The 26,784-nt window shown below is 45.2% G+C and overlaps 1 protein-coding gene across 1 annotated transcript in view; it reads left to right on the top strand.

Moving 5' to 3' along the window:
• The first annotated feature begins 5,316 nt into the window (after positions 1-5,316).
• The window catches only part of LOC140198255 (butyrophilin subfamily 3 member A1-like), a 110,107-nt gene continuing 88,639 nt past the window's right edge, over positions 5,317-26,784 (top strand). The window contains exon 1 of the mRNA XM_072259312.1: positions 5,317-5,520. The gene's annotated coding sequence lies outside the window, so the exon portion shown is untranslated. The remainder of the gene's footprint in view (positions 5,521-26,784) is intronic.

Raw genomic sequence — 26,784 nt, 5'->3', positions numbered from 1 at the left:
AGTCGCTCCAATCTTTCAACATATGACAGTCCCACCATCCCGGGAATTAACCTCGTGAACCTACGCTGCACTCCCTCAATAGCAAGAATGCTGACTGGGACCTATCCTGCCACTGCTATCCAAATATGCCGCTATTACATCTTTTATAATTGATTCCAGCATCTTCCCCAACACTGATATCAGACTGCATGGTACACGGTATGGCGGCATCCGTTAGTCTTGCGAGACCATGGATCTGCGCCTGGAAAGTCTTGCTTCAGTCTGCATTAGAGCAGCGTCTGTTATGGCTGTAGAGTCCCACATGGGAGTGACAGTCTCAGCTGCAGCGGCTGCACTTGAAGGCGCTGTCCTCCAGTGTTGTCTTGGTGCTGATTTTCCGACGAGTGCGCTTTTCTTCAGCAGCAAGCCTCAGCTTCTCTTCTCCTCTTTTTAGACCTCTGCGTAGTTCCAGCCTCCAGTGAGAGTGATCGCTTGCGATGTCCTCCCACCTCCCACTTTCAGTGACTTCATGTCTCTCTTGCAAACGTCTTTGAAAGGAAGATGGGGCCGCCCTTGTGCTGTCTTGCTGGAGGCCAGTTCCTCGTAGAGCAGGTCTTTCAGGATCCTCCCATCTGACATGCGGTGTACGTGGCCCAGCCAGCAGAGACGGCGTTGTTGGAGCAGGGTGAAGAGGTTGGGTATCTGGGCGCAGGCCAGGACCTCATTGTTGGTGACTCGGTCAGTCCACATGATGTCCAGGATGCGTCTCAGACTGCGAAAGTGGAAGGCATTGAGATGCTGCTCTTGTCTGTGGTAGAGGCTCCAGGTCTCGCTGTCAGACTAACTGGTCTATAATTGCCTGTTTTCTCTTTCCCTCCTTTCTTAAAAAGTGGGATAACATTAGCTACCCTCCAATCCACAGGAACTGATCCTGAATCTATAAAACATTGGAAAATGATTACCAATGCGTCCACGATTATAAGAGCCACCTCCTTAAGTACCCTGGGATGCAGATAATCAGGCCCTGGGGATTTATCAACCTTCAGTCCCATCAGTTTACCCAACACCATTTTGTGTCTGATGTGAATCTTCTTCAGTTCCTCTGTTACCCTAGGCCCTCTGGCCACTATTACATCTGGGAGATTATTTGTGTCTTCCCTAGTGAAGACAGATCCAAAGTACCTGTTCAATTCATCTGCCATTTCCTTGTTCCCCATAATAATTTCACCCGTTTCTGTCTTCAAGGGCCCAACTTTGGTCTTAGCTAATTTTTTCCTCTTCACATACCTAAAGAAGCTTTTACTATCCTCCTTTATATTTTTGACTAGCTTACCTTCGTACCTCATCTTTTCCCCCTGTATTGCCTTTTAAATTATCTTCTGTTGCTCCTTAAAAGTCTCCCAATCCTCTGGCTTCCCACTCATCCTTGCTATGTTATACTTCCTCTCTTTTATTTTTATACTGTCCTTGACTTCCCTTGTCATCCACAGTCACCCCTTACTCCCCTTAGAACCCTTCTTCCTCTTTGGAATGAACTGATCCTGCACCTTCTGTATTATTCCCAGAAATACCTGCCATTGTTGTTCCATTGTCATCCCTGCTAGCGTACTTTCCAGTCAGCTTTGGCCAGCTTCTCCCTCATGGGTCCATAGTCCCCTTTGTTCAACTGTAATACTGACACTTCCGGGTTTCCCTTCTCCCTTTCAAATTGTAGATTAAAACTTATCATATTATGGTCACTACCTCCTAATGGCTCCTTTAACTCACGTTCCCTTATATATGTACTTATGTGACATATATGTACTTTAATAATAAATTTACTTTGAACTTGTTGCAACACCACTCAACTGGATTGCCCATGTCACTCCTGTACGCTGAATCATCACCAGCTGTGATTCATCCAGTGATATAATTGGCAAACTTGTATAAACTTGTGTGAGGAGCCATTTCAAAGAAACTTCTGCTTTCCAGCCTCGCTGACAGGCTCTGTGACCACAGACTCCGTCTCTGAACTTGGATTTTCAACAGTAAAACAGGTGGGTCATCACGGGCAATAAGCACACACAAAATACTAAAGGAACTCAGCAGGCCAGGCAGCATCTATGGAAAAGAGTACAGTCAACATTTTGGTCAAGACCCTGAAGCAGGATTGATGAAAAATAGATGAGGAATCAGAGTTCACAAACGAGAAAATCTGCAGGTACTGGAAATCCAATCAACACACACGAAATCCTGAAGGAACTCAGCAGGCCAGGCAGCACCTACGGAAAGAGTACCGTCGATGTTTTGGGTCAAAACCCTTCGGTAGGACTGGAGAACAAAGCCTGAAGAGTAGATTTAAAAGTGGGGGAGGGGAGGGAGAGAGAAACACCAGGTGACAGGTGAAACCTGGAGGGGGAGGGAGGAAGTAAAGGGATGGGAAGTTGATTGGTGAAGACACAGAAGACCATGGAAGAAAGAAAAAGGGTGAGGAACACCAGAGGGAGGCAATGGGTGGGCAAGGAGATAAGGTGAGGGAGGGAAAAGGGGATGCGAATTGGTGAAGGAGAGGTGGGGTGGGGGGTATTATCAGAAGTTCAAGAAATCAATGTTCATGACATCAGGTTGGAGGCTATCCAAATGGAATATAAGGTGTTGTTTCTCTAACCAAAGTGTGGCCTCATCATGACAGTGGAGGAGGCCATGGACAGACATATCGGAATGGGAATGGGAAGTTGAATGAAAATGGGTAACCACTGAGAGATCCTTCTTTTTCTGACTGAGGGAGCATAGTTGCTCGGTGAAGCAGTCTCCCAATCTACGGTCTCACAGGGGGTCACACTGGGAGCACCAGACATAGTATATGACCCCAGCAGAGTCACAGGTGAAATGTTGCCTGGAAGGTCTGTTTGGGGCCCTGAATGTTAGTGAGGGAGGAGGTGTAGGGGCAGGTTTAGCACTTGTTCTGCTTGCAAGGATAAGTCCCAGGCGGGAGGTCAGTGCGGAGGGACAAATGGACATGGGAGGCACATGGGGTGCAATCCCTGGGGAAAGCAGAAAGTGAGGGGGAGGGAAAGATGAGCTTGGTGCTGGGATCGCCCCAGAGATGTCAGAAGTTTCAGAGAATTATGTGCTCAACACAAATGCTGATGGAGTGGTAGGTGAGGACAAATAAATCCTATCCCGCAACACACATCAAAGTTGCTGGTGAACGCAGCAGGCCAGGCAGCATCTCTAGGAAGAGGTACAGTCAACGTTTCAGGCCGAGACCCTTCGTCAGAACTAACTGAAGGAAGAGTTAGTAAGAGATTTGAAAGTGGGAGGGGGAGGGGGAGATCCAAAATGATAGGAGAAGACAGGATGGGGAGGGATGGAGCTAAGAGCTGGACAGGTGATTGGCAAAGGGGATATGAGAGGATCATGGGACAGGAGGTCCAGGGAGAAAGAAAAGTGGGGGGGGAACCAGAGGATGGGCAAGGGGTATAGTCAGAGGGACAGAGGGAGAAAAAGGAGAGTGAGAGAAAGAATGTGTGTATAAAAATAAGTAACAGATGGGGTACGGGGGGGAGGTGGGGCATTAGCAGAAGTTAGAGAAGTCGATGTTCATGCCATCAGGTTGGAGGCTACCCAGACGGAATATAAGGTGTTGTTCCTCCAACCTGAGTGTGGCTTCATTTTTACAGTAGAGGAGGCCGTGGATGGACATGTCAGAATGGGAATGGGATGTGGAATTAAAATGTGTGGCCACTGGGAGATCCTGCTTTCTCTGGCGGACAGAGTGTAGATGTTCAGCAAAGCGGTCTCCCAGTCTGCGTCGGGTCTCGTCAATATATAGAAGGCCACATCGGGAGCACCGGACGCAGTATATCACCCCAGCCGACTCACAGGTGAAGTGTCACCTCACCTGGAAGGTCTGTTTGGGGCCCTGAATGGTGGTAAGGGAGGAAGTGTAAGGGCATGTGTAGCATTTGTTCCGCCACCTCCAACGGGATCCCACCACTAAGCACATCTTTCCCTCCCCCCCCTCAGTTTTCCGCAGGGATTGCTCCCTATACGACTCCCTTGTCCATTCGTCCCCCCCATCCCTTCCCACTGATCTCCCTCCTGGCACTTATCCTTGTAAGAGGAACAAGTGCTTCACATGCCCTTACATTTCCTCCCTTACCACCATTCAGGGCCCCAAACAGTCTTTACAGGTGAGCTGACGCTTCACCTGTGAGTTGGCTGGGGTGATATACTGCGTCTGGTGCTCCCGATGTGGCCTTCTATATATTGGCGAGACCCGACGCAGACTGGGAGACCGCTTTGCTGAACACCTACGCTCTGTCCGCCAGAGAAAGCAGGATCTCCCAGTGGCCACACATTTTAATTCCACATCCCATTCCCATTCTGACGTCTATCCTCTACTCTAAAGATGAAGCCACACTCAGGTTGGAGGAACAACACCTTATATTCCATCTGGGTAGCCTCCAACCTGATGGCATGAACATTGACTTCTCAGACTTCCGCTAATGCCCCACCTCCCTCTCGTACCCCATCCGTTATTTATTTTTATACACACATTCTTTCTCTCACTCTCCTTTTTCTCCCTCTGTCCCTCTGACTATACCCCTTGCCCATCCTCTGGGTTCCCCCCCACCCTTGTCTTTCTCCCCAGACCTCCTGTCCCATGATCCTCTCATATCCCCTTTGCCAATCACCTGTCCAGCTCTTGGCTCCATCCCTCCCCCTCCTGTCTTCTCCTATCATTTTGGATCACCCCTCCCCCTCCCACTTTCAAATCTCTTACTAACTCTTCCTTCAGTTAGTCCTGACGAAGGGTCTCGGCCTGAAACGTCGACTGTACCTCTTCCTAGAGATGCTGCCTGGCCTGCTGCGTTCACCAGCAACTTTGATGTGTGTTGCTTGAATTTCCAGTATCTCCAGAATTCCTGTCGTTTGTGTTTTTAAAATCCTATCCCCGGTGGGATGGTGCTCGCAAATATTTATAGGTTCTTTAATTAGACCGTATAAACATTTGTAGGGTCTTCAATCAGATGGAGCGAGAGGTTGTTGAATTGCTGAATTACTCGCACTGCAATCTGCAACTTCCCGTCAGGAAAGCAGAAGTGGTTTAAAAGTTGGGGCAGGGGAGAAACACAAGGTGAAAATTGAAACCGGGAGGGGGAGGGGTGAAGTAAGGAGTTGGGAAGTTGATTGGTGAAGGAAATACAGGGCTAGAGAAAGGGGACTCTAATGCAGAGTGCAGAAGGCTACGGAAGAAAGAAAAGGGGGAGGAGCACGACAGGGAGGTGTTGGGCTGGCACCGTCCTCTCCAATCCCCGACACAGTTTCACTCTTTTCGACCCGCCCATTTAACTGCGTCCATTTTTGCGGAAAAGTACAATTAGTTTTACTTTTTCCTCTGGCAGCTGCCGTGACGCCGATTTTGTGGTGCTCCTGACCAAGAAAGTTCTGCTCTGAGGTCGCTTACTCCACGTTACTGCTGAGCGCTCGTTACAAACTTCCCCACAAGGAGTAGGGAGGGAGTTCTGCGTGAAGAACCTCTCGGTTGCTGATCGGGTGAGTGGGGCTCAGGGACTTATCACCGCACGGGAGCCACCTGGACAAAATGGGTCCCTTTCCGATTTCCTAGCGGAGTCAGTGAGAGGGAGACCCGCTGCTGCAGGTCGGCCAACGACGCCGAGATTGGCTCCGCCCTGTTCCCGAAGCCGGAACGGCGAACCTGTCTGCTCAGCAGAATGGGGAGACCGAGAGCAAGGCAGGTCAGGGAGGGGGAAGCCCTTCAGACCCTCAGACAAATCTGCTCAGCCATTGCATCCTGGCTGATCCCGGCTCCCACTCAACCCCATACACCTGCCTCCTCGCCGTACCCTTTGATGCCCTGACCGATCAGGAAACGATCAACTTCCGCCTTTAATATACCTGCGGACTTTGCCTCCACGGCAGTCTGTGGCAAAGCATTCCACAGATTCACCACTCTCTGGCTTAAAAAAATCCTACCTACCTCCGTTCTGAAAGCTGGACTCAATTTTAAGGCTGTGTCGTTCTGGACACGCCCGTCACAGGGAACATCCTCTCCACATCCACCTTATCTAGTCATTTCCACATTCGGTAGGTTTCAATGGGACCCCGCCCCACCCCGTATTCTTCTAAATTCCAGTGAGTACAGGCTTAGAAACATAGAAAACCTACAGCACAATACAGGCCCTTCGGCCCACATATCTGTGTTGAACATGGCCTTACCTTAGAAATTACCCATAGTAGCTCTGTATTTATCGAAGCTCCACGTACATATCCAGGGGTCTCTTAAAAGACCCTATCGTTTCAGCCGCTGTCGCCAGCAGCCCTTTCCACACTCTCACCACTCTCTGCGTTAAAAAAAAACAACTTACCCCTGACATCTCCTCTGTACCTCCTTCCAAGCACCTTAAAACTATGCCCTCTCATGCTAGCCATTTCAGCCCTGGGAAAAAGCCGCCGACTATCCACACGATCAATGCCTCTCATCATCTTGTACACCTCCATCAGGCCACCTATCATCCTCTGTCGCTTCAAGGAGAAAAGGCCGAGTTCACTCAACCTATTCTCATAAGGCATGCTCCCCAATCCAGGCATCATCCGCGTAAATCTCCTCTGCACCTTTTCTATGGTTTCCACGTCCTTCCTGTAGTGAGGCTGTCATGTACCCTGTGACGGGAATAAAGAACCAGCAGAGATGGAAAACACATTGGAGTCCAGTATTGCTATTAACTAATAATATTTATTAGTAACTGCACAATACAGTAATATAAATACAGATAAATCAAACAGGTTAGCAATGATTATATATAAGTAAGTAAATCAGTAAGTGTGGAAATATATGTGAAAACCAAGCTTCGAGTCTAGGGGTAAAAAGATACAGTCTTACGATGATGAGTAAAGTTCAGTTCGTGGTATTGAGTTGAGTAGTGATGGAGAGAGAGGGAGAGCTTTGAGTTTTCAGTTGAGCTGATCCCATCGATCTTCTCATTGTCCTCCGAAATCCTTTAAAAGTCCCCGACTGTGACTACAACAAAGGGGACCGATTTTCTGTGGTGGAGCTATCAACCCAGGCAAAGGTTGGACACATGGACAATTCCCCACCGGTGAATCCCTTTTCTCACTGTAAGAGCGACTGATCGCTCGGCCTGATTGATCCTCCAAAAAAAAAAACTCCACTTTTTCTGCGGGCACAACAAAGCTCATTCAGTGTCCAAAACATGTGTCTGAGGTCTATATCATCCGACCTGCTATTTATCTCACCGTACCGAGTATCAACTGTCATTCAAATAACTCCACCTTCCTTTCTCTGTGTAAGAAATGCAAGTAGGCAAATGTCCTTGAGAAGTAACACGCTGCCGGAAAACCATAACATCGATTGTCTATCAAATAAAGCCGCCTTCGGTCACGAGCTGCTCGGTTCCATCTCCAACTCAGCAGAAATCCAAAACTTCCTGGTGCCTTAAAGTGACAGACCAAAAGTTAGTCTTCGTCCGTGTCTGTCTCTCTCTCTCTCTCTGTGTGTGTGTCTCTCTCTCTCTGTCTCTCTCTCTCTTTTCAACACAACATGTCGGTGTTAAATAACTCTCTTTCTCTCTTTTCAAAAGCACAGTTCATAGGGGTAATTCAGGACCCCATCACAATGCGACCAGAATTGAGCACAGGACTCCAAGTGGGGTCAGACCAGGCTCCTATATAGCTGCAATATTACCTCTCGGCTCTTAAACTCAATCCCACGATTGATGAAGGCCAATGCACCGTATGCCTTCTTAACACAGAGTCAACCTGGGCAGCAGTTTTGAGTATCCTATGGACTTGGACCCCAAGATCCCTCTGATCCTCCACACTGCCAAGAGACTTACCATTAATGCTATTCTGCCATCATCCTTCATCAGGCCCGAAACACTGACTGATTGTTTCCACGGATGCTGCCCGACCCGCTGAGTTCCTCCAGCGTGTTGTGAGTGTTGCTTTGATCCCAGCATCAGCAGAGTATTTTGTGTTTACGATTCTGCCATCATGCCTCCTCTGGACTCTCCATGACAACCCATTCCTTCTGAGATATGGGGGCCAGAACATTTGACAATACTCCAAGTGCAGCCTTATCTTACAAAGCTTCAGCATTATCTCCTCGTTTTTATATTGTATTCCCCTTGAAATGAATAACAACACTGCATTTGTGTTTTTACCACAGACTCAACCTATAAATTAAACTTTGAGAGTCTTGCACGAGGACTCCTAAGTCCCTTTGCACCTCCGATGTTTGAATTTTCTCCCCATTTAGATAATAGTCTGTACTTTTGCTCCTTTTATCAAAATGCATTATCATAGATTTCCCAACACTGTATTTCATCTGCCACTTTTTTATAGTCATAGTCAGACTTTATTGATCCCAGGGGGAAATTGGTTTTCATTACAGTTGCACCATAAATAATAAATAGTCATAGAACTATAAATAGTTAAATAGTAATATGTAAATTATGCCAGTAAATTATGAAATAAGTCCAGGACCAGCCTATCAGCACAGGGTGTCTGACCCTCCAAGGGAGGAGTTGTAAAGTTTGATGGCCACAGGCAGGAATGACTTCCTATGACGCTCTGTGCTGCATCTCGGAGGAATGAGTCTCTGGCTGAATGTACTCCTGTGCCCACCCAGTACATTATGTAGTGGATGGGAGACATTGACCAAGATGGCATGCAACTTGGACAGCATCCTCTTTTCAGACATCACCGTGAGAGAGTCCAGTTCCATCCCCACAACACCACTGGCCTTACAAATGAGTTTGTTGATTCTGTTGGTGTCTGCTACCCTCAGCCTGCTGCCCCAGCACACAACAGCAAACATGATAGCACTGGCCACCACAGACTCGTAGAACATCCTCAGCATCATCCGGCAGATTTTAAAGGACCTCAGTCGCTTCAGGAAATAGAGACGGCTCTAACCCTTCTTGAAGGTAGCCTCAGTGTTCTTAGACCAATCCAGTTTATTGTCAATTCGTATCCCCAGGTATTTGTAATCCTCCACCATGTCCACACTGACCCCCTGGATGGAAACAGGGGTCACCGGTACCTTAGCTCTCCTCAGGTCTACCACCAGCTCCTTAGCCTTTTTCACATTAAGCTGCACCTTTTCTTTTTCCCCATTCTTCCAATTTCTCTAAGTCCTTCCGCAATCGCGTTACTTCCTCAGCACTACCAACTCCTCCACCTATCATCTGCAAGCCATCAATTCCATTATCTAAATCACTGACGATGTGAAAAGTAGTGGCCCCAATACTGACCCCTGAGGAATACCACTAGTCACCAGCAGCCTACCCGAAAAGGTATCCTTTGTTCCCATTTGCTGCCTCCTGACTGTCAGCCATTCCTCCATCTATGTCAGTATCTTTCCCGCAGTGCCATGAGATTTTATCTTCTTAAGCAGCATCGTATGTGGCACGTTATCAATTGTTATCTGAAAATTCCAGAAAGCGACTGACTGTAAAAGCTTTTATAGATATGTAAAAAGGAAAAGACTGGTAAAGACAAACGTAGGTCCCCTACAGACAGAAACAGGTGAATTAATTATGGGGAGCAAGGACATGGCAGACCAATTGAATAATTACCTTGGTTCTGTCTTCACGAAGGAGGACATAAATAATCTTCCAGAAATAGTAGGGGACAGAGGGTCCAGTGAGATGGAGGAACTGAGCGAAATACATGTTAGTAGGGAAGTGGTGTTGGGTAAATTGAAGGGATTAAAGGCAGATAAATCCCCAGGGCCAGATGGTCTGCATCCCAGAGTCCTTAAGGAAGTAGCCCAAGAAATAGTGGGTGCATTTAGTGATAATTTTTCAAAACTTGTTAGATTCTGGACAAGTTCCTGAGGATTGGAGGGTGGCTAATGTAACCCCACTTTTTAAAAAAGGAGGGAGAGAGAAACCGGGGAATTGTAGACCGGTTAGCCTAACGTCAGTGGTGGGGAAACTACTGGAGTCAGTTATCAAAGATGTGATAACAGCACATTTGGAAAGCGGTGAAATCATCGGACAAAGTTAGCATGGATTTGTGAAACGAAAATCATGTCTGACGAATCTCATAGAATTTTTTGAGGATGTAACTAGTAGAGTGGATAGGGGAGAACCAGTGGATGTGGTATATTTGGATTTTCAAAAGGCTTTTGACAAGGTCCCACACAGGAGATTAGTGTGCAAACTTAAAGCACATGGTATTGGGGGTAAGGTATTGATGTGGATAGAGAATTGGTTAGCAGACAGGAAGCAAAGAGTGGGAATAAACGGGACCTTTTCAGAATGGCAGGCAGTGACTAGTGGGGTACCGCAAGGCTCAGTGCTGGGACCCCAGTTGTTTACAATATATATTAATGACTTGGATGAGGGAATTAAATGTAGTATCTCCAAGTTTGTGGATGACACGAAGCTGGGTGGCAGTGTTAGCTGTGAGGAGGATGCTAAGAGGATGCAGAGTGACTTGGATTGGTTGGGTGAGTGGGCAAATTCATGGCAGATGCAATTTAATGTGGATAAATGTGAAGTTATCCACTTTGGTGGCAAAAATAGGAAAACAGATTATTATCTGAATGGTGGCCGATTAGGAAAAGGGGAGGTGCAACGAGACCTGGGTGTCATTATACACCAGTCATTGAAAGTGGGCATGCAGATACAGCAGGCGGTGAAAAAGGCGAATGGTATGCTGGCATTTATAACGAGAGGATTCGAGTACAGGAGCAGGAAGGTACTACTGCAGTTGTACAAGGCCTTGGTGAGACCACACCTAGAGTATTGTGTGCAGTTTTGGTCCCCTAATCTGAGGAAAGACATCCTTGCCATAGAGGGAGTACAAAGAAGGTTCACCAGGTTGATTCCTGAGATGGCAGGACTTTCATATGAAGAAAGACTGGATTAACTGGGCTTGTACTCGTTGGAATTTAGAAGATTGAGGGGGGATCTGATTGAAACGTATAAAATCCTAAAGGGATTGGACAGGCTAGATGCAGGAAGATTGTTCCCGATGTTGGGGAAGTCCAGAACGAGGGGTCACAGTTTGAGGATAAAGGGGAAGCCTTTTAGGACCGAGATTAGGAAAATCTTCTTCACACAGAGAGTGGTGAATCTGTGGAATTCTCTGCCACAGGAAACAGTTGAGGCCAGTTCATTGGCTATATTTCAGAGGGAGTTAGATATGGCCCTTGTGGCTACGGGGATCAGGGGGTATGGAGGGAAGGCTGGTGCAGGGTTCTGAGTTGGATGATCAGCCATGATCATAATAAATGGCGGTGCAGGCTCGAAGGGCCGAATGACCTACTCGTGCACCTATTTTCTATGTTTCTATGTTTCTATGTTTCATTTGTCCACCCTGCTTGTTACTTCCTTGAAGAACTCTTAACAGATTTGTCAGCAAAGATTTCCCTTTACAGAAACTTTGCTGACGTTGACTTATTTTATCATTAGTCTCCAAGTACCCTGAAACCTCACTCTTAATAATAAACTCAAATACTTACCCAGCAACTGAGGTTAAGCTAACGGGCCTATAATTTCCTTTCTTTTGCCTTCCTCCCTTCTGAAAGAGTGGAGTGACATTTGTAATTTTTTGTTCTTCTGCAACCATGCCAGTATAAAGTGATTCTTGAAAGATTGTATCTGCTTTCTCTTCAGCAACCTCTCTCAGTCTGGAATGTAGTCCATCTGGTCCAGGTGACTTATGCACATTAAGATCTTTGAGCTTGCCGAGCACTTTTTCCTTTGTAATAGCAATGGCACTCACTGCTGCTCCCTGACACTTGTGGTCCTCTGGCACACTGTTAGAGTCTTGCACAGTGAAGATTGATGCAAAGAACTCATTAAGTTCATTCGCCATTTCTTTGTCCCTCATTACCACCTCATCAACATCATTACCCAGTGGTCCAGTATCAACCCTCAGCTTCCTTTACCTCTTAATATAACTGAAAAAATCTCTTAGTATCCTGCTTTATGTTATTGGTTAGTTTGCTTTCATATTTAATCTTTTCCCTTATGGCTTTTGTAATTGCCTTTTGTTGGATTTTAACTTCCCATTCATCCAATTTCCCACTCATGTTTGCCCTTTCCTTGGCTTTTATGCCGTCCTTAACTTATCTCATCAGCTACAGTTGACTACTACTGCCATTTCAGAGCTACATCTGTGCGACATATCTATCCTGTGCCTTGTGAACTATTTCCAGAAACATCAGCCACCTCTGCTCTGCTGTCATCCATGCCTGTATCCCCCTCCAATCCACCTGACCGAGCTCCTCTCTCATGCTTCTGTAATTCCCTTTATTCCATTGCAATACTGACAGATCTGACTTGTGCTTCTCCTTCTCAAATTGCAGCGGGAATTCAATCGTATTATGATCTCTGCCTCCAAAGGATTACCTTACCTTAAGCTCCATAATAAAATCTGGATTATTACATAACACCCAATCTAAGATAGCCTTTCAGCTTGTAGACTCAAGCACAAACTCCTCTGAAAAGCCATCTCATAGGCATTCAACAAATTCCCTCTCTTGCAAGCCGTCACCAACCTGATTTTCCCAATCCCCTTGCGTATTGAAGTTCACTATTACAATTGTGACATTACCCCTATTATATGTCCTTTCCAACTCCCTTTGCAATCTCTCTTAGAAGACTGGATGGATCCTGGGGTTTGTTTACTTACAGCAGTGGCTCTCAAAATTCAAAATAAATTTATTATCGAAGTACATATTTCACCATATACAACACTAAAATTCATTTTCCAGTGTCCATATTCAATAAAACCATAGAGTAATAATCATAGCTGGTTGAACACACCGATTGGGCATTGAACCAGTGTGCAAAATACAAAAAAACTGTGTAAATATAAAAAGAAAGAAAGGATGTTTGATGGCTCTTGGTCTGTTCTTGCTGGAATGAAGAAGGATGAGGGGGGATTTCACTGAAACCTTTTGAATGTTGAAAGTCCAAGACAGAGTGGATGTGGAAAGGGTGTTTCCCATGGTGGGAGAGTCCAGGACAAGCAGGGACAGCCTCAGGATAGAGGAGTGCCCATTTAAAACAGAGATGTGGAGAAATTTCTTCAGCCAGAGGGTGATACATTTATGGAATTTATTACCACACACACCTGTGGAGGCCAGGTCGTTGGGTGTATTTAAGGCAGAGATTGACAGGTTCTTGATTGGCCATGGGATCAAAGGTTACAGGGAGAAGGCCGAGGAACGGGGTTGAGGATGGGAAAAATGTATCAGCCGTGAGTGAATAGTGGAGCAGACTCAATGGGCCAAATGTCCTAATTCTGCTCCTATATCTTATGGTCTTATAATAAATAAATAATAAGTATCGAGAACATGAGTTATCTGAGCGATTTTGTGGGGGCACAGCTGATTTTTTATAAACTCCATGGCAACCATGGTATCTTCATTCATATCCACAAATGAGTCCTTGAACAGGGCCCAGTCTGCTGACTCGGAGCAATCCTGTAGTCACTCCTCTGTCTCCAGCGACCACCTCCTTGTGGTCCTAATTTCAAAAGCCTTGCTCTTCCGTCTCCTCTGTGACCTATCTTTCAGACTGTGATGGGCACTAATTGTTTTGGAAGGAGGAAGTAGGGAAACTTTCTGTTCCCCGCGCTGAAACTCGTTGGCAGGTCTGTGGGGGCTTCCCGGGTCTGGGTGTTGGGGCAAACTGCACAGCTGATTGGAGAGATCCCACTCCTCCCTCCGCTTTCACTCTTGTTATTTGTTTCCTGGGGCTGTCTTGTTGCACATTTCATATTTCCATCGCTTATTGATTCAGTCGGTGGTTGGGAGAGGGGTCTTGTTGGAAGTTTTTAAAATCTCATACAGGAGATTGATGGTTAGAGATGAGCTGGATACTGTGCACTGAGAAGAGGAGGACGGCATGGAGCATGGACACCGACAGACTGTTCGGGATGATTGTCTGAATGTCCTGTTTTCTGACTAAAGTGTGATTTGAATTTTCTGAACCTCATATTTTATTTGTTATGGGGGGAGGCCATTTGGCTCAGGGGGTCTGTGTGGAATCCAACAGCAGTGACTTTTGTCCAATTTTCCTGTTATTTTCCCCAGAAACTTATTACTCTTGAGTGCCAAATGAAGTAGGGGAATTTGCAGCATCTGATTAACTGATCAAACAACCCATCTTTGGGATGTGGGAGGACACTGGAGCTCCCAGGGGAAACCCATCAGTCGCAGACTGTGCAACTCCCAACAGACAGTCCCAGACTGAGGTCAGGATGGAACCAGTGTCATTGATTGAAGTGAAGAAGCAGCACCATTACTCTTTATAATCTGAAAGTTGTAAGCAATTGTCTCCCAGGACTCACAGTCCTGTTAGTCACAGTCACTCTGTGGGAAGCATTTCCAGACATTTTGAGTGGACACAAATTGTGACCAGCAGACGTTGTTTGTCCGCAGGCAGTTCCACACATGGAGTGCCTTTGGAGAGGTGGATTTTCAGCAGCTTGACAAGACACTGACTCTCAAGTTCTCCATCGTGATCTAGTCATACCCGAGAGTTGGTCTGAAATACGAGGGTGATACTCAGTAGCTGTTTCCTCAACCTCAGAGTGTCATAATCGAAAACCCCACTGGATATAGTCCTGATCTGTAAATTGCTGATCATACTTATCAGAAAGTCATTGCGTAGAATATTGGGCTTCCCTATTGAGGCTAATTCTAAGCTTTTTTAAAGGACATGATTCCATATTGTTGCTTTGGAAAATTTGTTTCTTGATGGCCTTAGCAAGACGTCTCTGAACTGTAGTGTGCTGGTCACCTGTAAAAGTTAGTGCTATTCTGCAATGCAGGAGACCAATTCTATCTGGCCTCTGGTCACGTTGACCCCTGAAATGGTTGAATGAAGGTTGACATCTAATAATTGAACAAACTCATCGTCCAAATTGCTCTACGGAGGACGCAGCATCCACAGCACTGCACACAGTTCTCTCACTTGGACAACAAAGACACTTATGCCAGAATCCTGTACATTGATTTCAGTTCAGCATTCAATACCATCATCCCGCAGAGACTAGTGGAGAAACTGTCACTGCTTGGCCTTAGCACTGCCGTGTGTCGCTGGATTCTGGATTTCTTGACAGAGAGACCACAGTCAGTCCGTGTTGGCAGGAACATCTCTGACTCCATCACACTGAGCACTGGATCTCCACAAGGCTGTGTGCTTAGCCCATTGCTGTTTACACTGCTAACACATGACTGTGCAGCCAGATTCAAGGAGAACCTGATCATTAAATTTGCTGATGATACCACAGTGGTGGTGCTCATCAGGAAAAATGATGAAACAATGTACAGGAAGGAGGTCAAACCCTAGAGAGCTGGTGCAGGGATAACAACTTGATGCTTAACGTCACCAAAACCAAGGAGATGATCATCGATTTCAGATGGTCTCAGCCTGAGCACACACTCCTCAGCATCAGCGGCTCCACAGTGGAGAGAGTGGAAAACATCAAGTTCCTTGGGGTGCAGATCTCGGACAATCTCACCTGGTCCAGGAACACCACTGGGATTGTGAAACGGGCCCAGTAGAGATTTCACTTTCCGAGGAAGCTTAAACAAGCATCACTCCCCATTAACATCTTAACTACATTCTACAGAGGCGTGGTTGAGAGTGTGCTGACCTTTTGCATCACAACCTGGTACTCCAGCTGCAGTGTTGTCAACAAAAAAGCTTTGCAGGGGGTGGTTAGGGGAGCAGAGAAGGTTATTGGGGTCTCCCTGCCTTCTGTCCAAGACCTTTTTCAGAGTTGAAGCCTCCAGAAGACAGGGTACATCATTAAAGACCCCTCACACCCTCTCCATGAACTGTTTGTTCTTCTGCCATCAGGCAAACGTTACAGGAGCATCAAAACTAAAACCACAGGGCTACTAAACAGCTTCCTCCCCCAGGTCGTCAGACTGCTAAATAGCTGCTCCACCTGACTCTGCTTTGGACACTTTTAACTTGCACTGGACACTTATAACTTGATTTTAACTGACATGTGGCTGTTGTGTTTTACTATTTATTGTTATGTTTATTATTTAGTGTTGCGTTTGTTATGTTATGATTGCACTGCTCCTGAGAAACGCTGTCTCATTCTGCCCTGCAGAGCTGATGTACGGTTAGAATGACAATGACGTTTTTTGAATCTTGAATCTTGAAACTCAAGACTGACCTGAGTTCCACTGCATCAGCTGAAGGTGGTACTTTGATAATTGCATCGACTTTGCTCTCAGGCCTTGAACTTGAGCATCAGTCTGACAGGCCATGTAATGCTTTAGTATTTGTGGAAATTGGCATTTTGCATGCTGACGCTGATTCCATTAAGACTGCAGTCTGACCATCACTACTCCTGGTAGCTCCATACTGAAACCAGGATTTCACAGATGAAGCAAACAGCATAATCAGCTGATCCAAAATCTCATCTGTTACACAGTGCATAAACTCTGGTGCTGTTTAACCTCCACACGCCCTTTGTGTGTGTTAATTGTGAGACATGCCAGTCACTGGATTCAGGCCCATCTGCTGTTTTACAGGTGGATAAATTCATCTTACTGAATCGATTTGCCTCTCCAGTTGCAAAAAAATTGAGTTATGTGTACTGTATGAACTTTCATGTAGCAATTTAGTCCCACTCCATCACTGTTTCACCCTGGTTTGGAATGACTGCAAACAGGAGCGGCCCAATCACAGCTCAAATGGGACAGAATACCATGTCTCTTCAGACAGCCCAGTTCATGCACAACTGCTTCTTTTGAGATCTGGAGAAGAGTTTGGGTCTTGTGGAAGGTGTGAGTAGCTTGTACTTCCACATGGATCTTCACACTGAAATCCTTTAAATTTGTGTGTGTGTGTGTGTGTGTGTGTGTGTATATATGTGTGGGTGGCCTGGGGGGGGGTCGGGGGGGAGGGTCAAACACCGTCCTTCCTTTCTAAGCTGACAATCCTTTCTGAGTTTAATGTGAACCCAGTTTAATACCCTGCCCCACTGGCTTCTGTGCTTTCAAACTCCCAGATTCTAGGCACAGCCCCTCATCATTATCATACAGGTACTCCTCATTCATATCAGCCGTCGGGAGCTTAACGCTGGTGTTTCTCTCCCTTTTGACAGTATTAGCTGTTTTTTACTAATAGTTCTGATAACAACCCTATCTGCACCCTATCACAGTCATTATACCTTCTCCACTGTGCAGGAATTTGCAAATTAAAGCAAACTTGTCTTCTTATTTTTGCCATTCTGATGAAAGGTCCTTGGCCCAAAATATTGACTCTTTTTCTTTGCAAATATTGCCTGGCCTACTGAATTCTTCAGAAATTTGGTATACACTCCGCAGGGATCGCTCCCTACGCAACTCCCTTGTCCATTCGTCCCCCCCATCCCTCCCCACTGATCGCCCTCCTGGCACTTATCCGTGTAAGCGGAACAAGTGCTACACATGCCCTTACACTTCCTCCCTTACCACCATTCAGGGCCGCAGACAGTCCTTCCAGGTGAGGCAACACTTCACTTGTGAGTCGGCTGGGGTGTTATACTGTGTCCGGTGCTCCCGATGTGGCCTTTTATATATTGGCGAAACCCGACGCAGACTGGGAGACCACTTTGCTGAACACCTACACTCTGTCCGCCAGGGAAAGCAGGATCTCCCAGTGGCCACATATTTTAATTCCACATCCCATTCCCATTCTGACATGTCTATCCACGGCCTCCTCTACTGTAAAGATGAAGCCACACTCAGGTTGGAGGAACAACACCTTATATTCCGTCTGGGTAGCCTCCAACCTGATGGCATGAACATCGACTTTTCTAACTTCCGCTAAGGCCCCACCTCCCTCTCGTATCCCATCTGTTACTTATTTTCATACACACATTCTTTCTCTCACTCTCCTTTTTCTCCCTCTGAATATACCTGTTGCCCATCCTCTGGGTCCCCCCCCTCCTCCTTGTCTTTCTTCCGGGACCTCCTGTCCCACGATCCTCTCGTATCCCTTTTGCCTATCACCTGTCCAGCTCTTGGCTCCATCCCTCCCCCTCCTGTCTTCTCCTGTCATTTCGGATCTCCCCCTCCCCCTCCAACTTTCAAATCCCTTACTCACTCTTCCTTCAGTTAGTCCTGACGAAGGGTCTCGGCCTGAAACGTCGACTGTACCTCTTCCGACAGATGCTGCCTGGCCTGCTGCGTTCACCAGCAACTTTTATGTGTGTTACACCCCAATATATTTTACTTGCATATAATTTTCCATTTCTGAACAACAGTGTTGTTGAACTGAACAATTTTGTCAAAGTTCTCTTTCATTTCCACAATTTTACCCTTTATTCTTTGCCATGTATTAAAAGCCTAGAGTGCACTTAACTCTTCTGGAGTTAATCCATACTTGGCCATTTGCTTAAACTTTGGGGGAATTTCTCCTTGTGCATGTTTTATGGAAAGCAAGAAATAAGACAAAATACATTAAGTTCAGTTTTTGACGGTGAAAGTGTTGATTGTATTCTGCCACTGTTTACAGCCAGGTTCTTCAGTTGCTCGATCACTTGCTGGCCCTTTGTGAGAAATCTTGCTGCATGTGTTGGTCATGATAAACTTTGTGGCTCATATAGTATTATTGGTTCAGAGTTTAAATGACCAAGTTGTAATCCTGACCTTAAGGCTTGTTTGTGGAATTTACACATTTCCTCTGTGACTGTGCAGGATTGCCCTGCATGCTTAGTTTCCTCACAGATCCCATAAACTCTCGGATTGGTGGCTAATTGGTTGCTGTAAATGCTGTAATGACCAGGGGAACATTTGGGGAGTTGATGTGAATGTAAGGAGAATAAAATGAATTAGGGCAGGATTAATGTCAGTGGGTGTTTGGTGTTAGCACAAATTTTGTGGACCAACTGGCCTGTTTCCATAGAAACATAGAAGCATAGAAAATAGGTGCAGGAGTAGGCCATTCGGCCCTTGGAGCCTGCACCGTCATTCAGTATGATTATGGCTGATCATCCAACTCAGAACCCTGTACCTGCCTTCTCTCCATACCCCCTGATCACTTTAGCCACAAGGGCCATATCTAACTCCCTCTTAAATATAGGCAATGAACTGGCCTCAGCTGTTTCCTGTGGCAGAGAATTCCACAGATTCACCACTCTCTGTGTGACGAAGTTTTTCCTAATCTCGGTCCTAAAAGGCTTCCCCTTTATCCTCAAACTGTGGCCCCTCATTCTGGACTTCCCCAACATCGGGAACAATCTTCCTGCATCTAGCCTGTCCACTCCCTTTAGGATTTTATACGTTTTAATAAGATCCCCCCTCAATCTTCTAAATTCCAGTGAGTATAAGCCCAGTCGATCCAGTCTTTCATCATATGAAAGTCCTGCCATCCCAGGAATCAATCTGTTGAACCTTCTTTGTACTCCCTCTGTGGCAAGAATGTGTATCCTCAGATTAGGGGACCAAAACTGCACACACTACTCCAGGTGTGGTCTCACCAAGGCCTTGTACAACTGCAGTAGTACCTCCCTGCTCCTGTACTCAAATCCTCTGGCTATGAATGCCAGCATACCATTCGCCTTTTTCACCACCTGCTGTACCTGCATGCCCACTTTCAATTTTCATAGAACATAGAATAGTACAGCACAGCACCGGCACTTCGGCTCACAATGTTGTGCCGACCCTTAAACCCTGCCTCCCATATAACCCCCCACATTAAATTCCTCCATATACCTGTCTGGTAGTCTCTTAAACTTCACTAGTGTATCTGCCTCCACCACTGACTCAGGCAGTGCATTCCACGCACCAACCACTCTCTGAGTAAAAAACCTTCCTCTAATATCCCCCTTGAACTTCCTACCCCTTACCTTAAAGCCACGTCCCCTTGTATTGAGCAGTGGTGCCCTGGGGAAAAGGTGCTGGTTGTCCACTCTATCTATTCCTCTTAATATCTTGTACACCTCTATCATGTCTCCTCTCATCCTCCTTCTCTCCAGAGAGTAAAGCCCTAGCTCCCTTAATCTCTGATCATAATCCATACTCTCTAAACCAGGCAGCATCCTGGTAAATCTCCTCTGTACCCTTTCCAATGTTTCCACATCCTTCCTATGGTGAGCTGAACAGAACTGGACACAGTACTCCAAGTGTGGGCGAACCAGAGTTTTATGGAGCTGCATCATTATATCGCGACTCTTAAACTCTATCCCTCGACTTATGAAAGCTAACACTCCATAAACTTACTTAACTACCCTATCTACCTCTGAGGCAACTTTCAGGGATCTGTGGACATCTACCCCGAGATCCCTCTGCTCCTCCACACTTCCAAGTATCCTGCTATTTACTTTGTACTCTGCCTTGGAGTTTGTCCTTCCAAAGTGTACCACCTCACACTTCTCCGGGTTGAACTCCATCTGCCACTTCTGAGCCCACTTCTGCATCCTATCAATGTCTCTCTGCAATCTTCAACAATCCTCTACACTATCCACAACTCCACCAACCTTTGTGTCGTCTGCAAACTTGCCAACCCACCCTTCTACCCCAACATCCAGGTTGTTAATAAAAATCATGAAAAGTAGAGGTCCCAGAACAGATCCTTGTGGGACAGCACTATTCACAACCTTCCAATCCGCATGTACTCCCTCCACTACGACCCTCTGTTTTCTGCAGGCAAGCCAATTCTGAATCCACCTGGCCAATCTTCCCTGGATCCCATGCCTTCTGACTTTCTGAATAAGCCTACCATGTGGAATCTTGTCAAATGCCTTACTAAAATCCATATAGATCACATCCACTGCACTACCCTCATCTATATGCCTGGTCACCTCCTCAAAGAACTCCATTAGGCTTGTTAGACATGATCTGCCCTTCACAAAGCCATGCTGACTGTTCCTGATCAAACCATGATTCTCTAAATGCCCATAGATCCTTTCTCTAAGAATCATTTCGAACAGCTTTCCCACCACAGACGTAAGGCTCACTGGTCTATAATTACCCAGACTATCTCTGCTACCTTTCTTGAACAAAGGGACAATATTCGCCTCAGTCCAATCCTCGGGTACCATTCCCATGGACAATGAGGACATAATGATCCTAGCCAGAGGCTCAGCAAACTCTTCCCTCACCTCGTGGAGCAGCCTGGGGAATATTCCATCAGGCCCCGGGGACTTATCCGTCCTAATGTATTTTAACAACTCCAACACCTCCTCTCCCTTAATATCAACATGCTCCAGAACATCAACCTCACTCATATTGTCCTCACCGTCATCAAGTTCCCTGTCATTGGTGAATACCGAAGAGAAATATTCATTGAGGACCTCGCTCACTTCCACAGCCTCCAGGCACAACTTTCCACCTTTATCTCTAATCGGTCCTACCCTCACTCCTGTCATCCTTTTGTTCTTCATGTAATTGAAGAATGCCTTGGGGTTTCCTTTACTCTACTCGCCAAGTCCTTCTCATGCCCCCTTCTTGCTTTCTTCAGCCCCTTCTTAAGCTCCTTTCTTGCTACCTTATATTCCTCAATAGACCCATCTGATCCTTGCTTCCCAAACCTCATGTATGCTGCCTTCTTCCACCTGACTAGATTCTCCACCTCACTTGTCACCCATAGTTCCTTTACCCTACCATTCTTTATCTTCTTCACTGGGACAAATTTATCCCTAACATCCTGCAAGAGATCCCTAAACATCGACAACATGTCCATAGTACATTTCCCTGCAAAAACATCATCCCAATTCACACCTGCAAGTTCTAGCCTTATAGTCTCATAATTTGCCTTTCCCCAATTAAAAATTTTTCTGTCCTCTCTCTGATTCTATCCATTTCTATGATAATGTTAAAGCCAGGGAGCGGTGGTCACTGTCCCCCAGATGCTCACCCACTGAGAGATCTGTGACCTGACCTGGTTTGTTACCTGATACTAGATTAGTATGATATTCCCCCTAGTTGGCCTGTCAAGATACTGTGACAGGAATCCATCCTGGATACACTTAACAAACCCTGCCCCGTCTAAACCATTGGAACTAATCAGGTGCCAATCAATATTAGGGAAGTTAAAGTTACCCATGATAACAGCCCTGTTATTTTTGCACCTTTGCGAAATCTGCCTCCCAATCTGCTCCTCGGTATCTCTGCTGTCACCAGGGGGCCTATAGAATACTCCCAATAGACTAATTGTTTCCTTCCTGTTCCTGAGTTCCGCCCATACTGACACAAAAGAGCATCCTGCTACATTACCCACCATTTCTGTAATAGTTTCCCTGACCAGTAATGCCAACCCCCCTCCCCTTTCCCCCACTCTCTATCCCCTTTAAAGCACTGAAATCCAGGAATATTGAGAATCCATTCCTGCCCTGGTGCCAGCCAGGTCTCTGTAATGGCCACTACATCATAATTGCATGTATGTATCCAAGCTCTCAGTTCATCACCTTTGTTCCTGATGCTTCTTGCATTGAGGTACACGCACTTTAGCCCTTCTACCTTACTACCTTTATTCTGTTTCTCTTTCCTCAAAGCCTCTTTGTATGTTAGATCTGGCTTTACTCCATAGACTATACTTGCTGTTCTCGCATGACCTTTATCCTCCTCCACCTCACTATCTGCTCTAAATCACTGGTTCCCTCGTACTTTCCCAGACAAATGTGTTTTTCACCATTTTCTGCTCTCAAGGCAATGCACTGGTGCTCACACGGAGTCCTTGGAACATGGCTGTGAACTGGTTTCCCGACACATTCTCATATCCCAGGCTAACTCCATTTTGTCTTATTTGTGATACACATATTAACATGTACTCAAAGAAGAAATCACATTTAAATCTTTCATTACAGATGTATAGGTGATAAATAGGTGAATCTAAATCCAATTTTTCCTGGTTGATTTTGCACAGCGGTTGAGAAATCTGCATTTGTATGGCCTTAACAACACGTACATTGGACTTTGCAGTCAGAGAACAACATAGGCAAGGCCCAGGGCTGTGTTCTCACTGCTGCAGGGCTGGTGCTGCTAAACTTGTGCTAAGTACATTGTGAGGTGTGTGACCTGTTACAAGTGATCGTGATATTTCTTGACCCCAATTTATTTCAGTGTAAGCAGGGCTCCAGAAACAAATGCAATTGGGTATCCTACACCTGTGTGTAACACAATATATGTTAGACAAGCAAATCTCGGGCATTTCTCTGAACTGTAGTATCCCAGTCACCTGCAAAAGTTAATGCTTTTTAGCAATGCAGGAGACCAATTCTATCTGGCCTCTGGTCATGTTTACCCCTGAAATGGTTACATGAAGGTTGACGCGTTGATGAGGAAACATCTAATAATTCAACAAACTCAAGACTGACCTGAGTTCGGCTGCATCAGCTGAAGGTGGTACTTTGATAATTGCATCGACTTTGCTCTGAGGCCTTGAGTTCAAGCATCAGTTTGACAGGCCATGTAATGCTTTAATTTTTGAGGAAAATGTCATTTTGCATGCTGACACTGATTCCATTAAGACTACAGCCTGACCATCACTACTGCTGGTAGCTCCAAACTGAAACCAGGATTTCACAGATGAAGCACAGAACATAGTTGGACTTCTGGTCAAGATGGCGATGGTTTAGTCGCTAAAAGCTATCGCTCTGTTCTATTTCTTATCTCTGCACTCCTCTCCCCTTTCTTTACTCCAAACTGTTAAACTTTTTATTTTCCCTCCTGCCTGCAAATACACCTGTTTTACAGTGGCTTCAAAGACCACCAAATCCGGAAAAAAGAAGTTCCAGCGGACAGCCCCTCAGGCAAAAACATTATCTCGATACTAGAACAGCATCCACAGGAGATAATAACAGAACTTAAGTCTTCTTTCAGTTTGTTGGAAATGAAATTGGATCAAATTAAATCCAAAGTGGAGGATAATGCCTAAGGTTTATCACATCTCGAGTTTGCCACGGATGATTTAGTCCGCTGTTTTAAAGAGTTGGAAAACATTTGTTCCAGCTTGGGGGATCGTAACAGCAAGCTAATATCCAAAGTTACTGACCTAGAAAGTTGGAGCAGACGTCAAAATCTACGTATTCTCGGCCTGCCAGAGTCTATCGAACGTTGACCCTCCGCTGAATTTTTCTTGACTTTGCAATGTGAGATTTTTAGGAATGATATACTTTCGACCCTGCCCGAGGTAGACAGAGCTCATCGTACCTTAGAGCCTAAGCTGGTGCTGTGGCACAGACCATGCCCAGTAATTATTCGTTTTCATTGATACCAGGTTAACAATCTCTTGGTTAAAGTAGCCCGTCAGCAAGGGAATTTGGAATACAAGGGTCAATCAATTTGTGTTTAAATAACATACATACAGCATAACATACCAACTTCTATACTCAGTGCCCTGACTGATGAAGGTCAGCAGTCCAAAAGCCACCTTCACCATCCTGTCAAGCTGTGATGCCACTTTCAAGAGACAATACACTTGTACTTCAGGACTGTCTGTTCAAAAACAGTGTTTGAACAGTGAACTGTCAAGGGTTTTGCGTGGTTTCCCCATTATTTCAGTTTCTCCCTTGCCATCTCAAAACCTGGTGATCTATTTATAAGGCCACCTCCCATTAAACCAACAGACAAGTCTCAATTATTGATGCACTGTGTACAATAGACTGGTTTTGGATGCACATTTTAGGCTGTGAATATTATGTCGCAGTGATAACGTAGGAGTTAATTGGTTGTCTTGTGCACAAGATGGGGCACCAGAAACATGGCAACACTTGTGGGTTGCCCCTTGCACGTCCTTGGACTGATTAGGGGGCTAAGCAGGTGCTACACCTTGCCCAAGGGGCAAGGCCAGCAGAGAGAAGAAGTGTTTTACACCTCCTTTGGTAACAAATCTCCACCCCGCCACCCGGTGTGTGCACATACTGATATGTAATCCTTTCTCATGCTTGTCCATGAACTCAAATACTAGTTTTGTTTTGTTACCATTTAATATTTGAAACAAAATTAGCTAAATACCTTCAGTGTTTTTTTTTAATAACACTGAGTTTAGAAAAGAATAATTAAATCATTTGGGCATAGGAAGAGATATCTCGCCCCATCAAATCCATGCTGGCTCTTTGCAGAGTGATATATCAAGACTCCCAGAAAGTTAATATGCAGTTTGAGTCTGTGGTAAAGAAGGCATTCGCAAAGTTGGCATTCGTTTCAAGGGAAATAGAATATAAAACAAGGAGATAATGCTGTGGCTTTATACGACACTAGTCAGGCCACACTTGGAGTATTGTCAACAGATTTGAGCCCCCTCTCTCAGAAAGGAGAGAGTCCAAGGAGGTTTACGAGGATGATTCCCACTGGAATTTAGAAGAATATCGGGGGATCTCTTTGGAACCTACTGAATGTTGAAAGAACAAGATAAAGTGGATGTGGAGGATGTTTTCTGTGGTGGGGGTGTCCAGAACTAGAGGACACAGCCTCAAAATTGAGGGGCGACCCTTTGAAAAAGAGTTAAGGAGAAATTTTTTTTTAGCTAGAGAATAGTGAATCTGTGGAGTCATCTGCCACAGACAGCTGTGGAGGCCAAGACTGTTGGTATAGTTAAAGTGAAAATTGATAGTTTGATCATTGGTCAGGGCATCAAAGTTTATGGTAAGAAAGCAAGTGTATGGTGTTGAGTGGGATCCGGGATCAGCCATGATGGAATGGCGGAGCAGACTTGATGGGCTGAATGGCCTAATTATGCTCCTATGTTTTATTTATGGTGTTGTCGAGGACTATGCTCCACAAGTTCTGAGTCTGCGAGCCCAGTATAAAGGAGTCATGAAAGAACTATATAATCGCGGATTCAGGCCTTCCCTTCGTTTTCCAGCTCCCCTCCAAATAACTCTTACTACTAGAGGCGAAAAGTGGTTTAACTCTGCTACAGAAGCTCAGGAATTTCTCGATAGCCTCCCTGTTACTTCGAGTCCCTCAGATTCGGTCTGATTACTTATACTGATGGAGAAATACCTTTTTTTCTGTTTTATTCCCTGATCTTTCTTTCTTAATTCAGTAATTTTTTTTTCATAGTTTCTCGCGGGTAGGTCATTGGATAAAATCTGTTTACTTGTTTTTATATTTTTTTCTTAAATACTAGTTCATATTTTTTTTGGATTATTACCTTGAGTTAAGCTTCACAAATTTTGGTGGAATTGTCTCCCTTTTCACTATATATAACTTTAGTTTATAGTGCTAAAAGTTTTCTGGTTTTTAACTGACAAAAGGTGGAGCTGATGACGATACTAAGAGACAGGAAGTTGGGTTATGGGGTGACCTTTTTTTTTAGAGCTTGCTGCTGCTTTTTGGTAGCTCTCTTGCCGTGGGGTGTGTGGGGGGGGGAGAGAATTCTAACGCCAATATTATTCATAGAAGCTTTAGATATTTGTATTATTCCGGACGTATTTCTGTCCTCTTTTTCTTGTTTTATACTTTTGCCCCAGAGCTGTCATTCGAATTTCTGACAATGGTTATGCCTACTATCCTCTATCTTTTTTTTAAAAGACAATGGCTAGTCTTTTAATTATGTAAGCTGGAATGTTAAGGGATTGAACCATCCTGTTAAAAGAAGGAAGCGGTTTTCACATCTTAAACAGCTTAATGCAACAATTGCTTTTTTGTAAGAAACACACATTCGCAGATCTGTTAACTCTCGTCTCATGTCAGGATGGGTGGGACAGCACTTCCATTCTACTTTTCAGGATAAAGCCAGGGGAATCTTAATTCTTATAAATCAAAATGTTCCCCTTGAGCTTTATAACAAAGTATCTGATACAAATGGTCATTTTATTATTGTCTCGGGGAAATTATATAATACATTGGTAGTCTTGGCT

Source organism: Mobula birostris, chromosome 5 (assembly GCF_030028105.1).
Source record: "Mobula birostris isolate sMobBir1 chromosome 5, sMobBir1.hap1, whole genome shotgun sequence".
Classification (NCBI taxonomy): domain Eukaryota; kingdom Metazoa; phylum Chordata; class Chondrichthyes; order Myliobatiformes; family Myliobatidae; genus Mobula; species Mobula birostris.
This window is presented reverse-complemented; position numbering and strand designations above follow the sequence as displayed.